Raw genomic sequence first — 229 nt, 5'->3', positions numbered from 1 at the left:
GCAAAGCAAACACTTACAAATGCCGGTCTCGGCGTGGCACCAACTGGCCCTCAACTGACAGCCAGTGCCGTCCGGTCACGGCTTTTCTCTTGGCTGAGTTCTACGTCAGAGAGTGCCACGCGGGCATCCTCCAGTGCCATAAATTTCCTTTTCCATTCAAAATTCCTGTGTAAAAGTCGGCAACGATGACGGTTCTCATAATGCGCTTAACGTCTGATGATTTACAATT

The 229-nt window shown here is 49.8% G+C and overlaps 1 protein-coding gene across 3 annotated transcripts in view; it reads right to left on the bottom strand.

Moving 5' to 3' along the window:
* Positions 1 to 229, bottom strand: part of LOC119593702 — an 81465-nt gene that overhangs the window by 11009 nt on the left and 70227 nt on the right. Inside the window, exon 1 of one of the 3 annotated variants that reach the window (XM_037942665.1) lies at positions 18 to 109. The exons of the other annotated variants lie outside the window; for them this stretch is intronic. The gene's annotated coding sequence lies outside the window, so the exon portion shown is untranslated. Of the gene's footprint in view, positions 1 to 17; positions 110 to 229 lie in introns of those variants that run through there. 3 annotated transcript variants of the gene reach the window in all.

Source organism: Penaeus monodon, chromosome 32, assembly GCF_015228065.2.
Source record: "Penaeus monodon isolate SGIC_2016 chromosome 32, NSTDA_Pmon_1, whole genome shotgun sequence".
Lineage (NCBI taxonomy): Eukaryota > Metazoa > Arthropoda > Malacostraca > Decapoda > Penaeidae > Penaeus > Penaeus monodon.
This window is presented reverse-complemented; position numbering and strand designations above follow the sequence as displayed.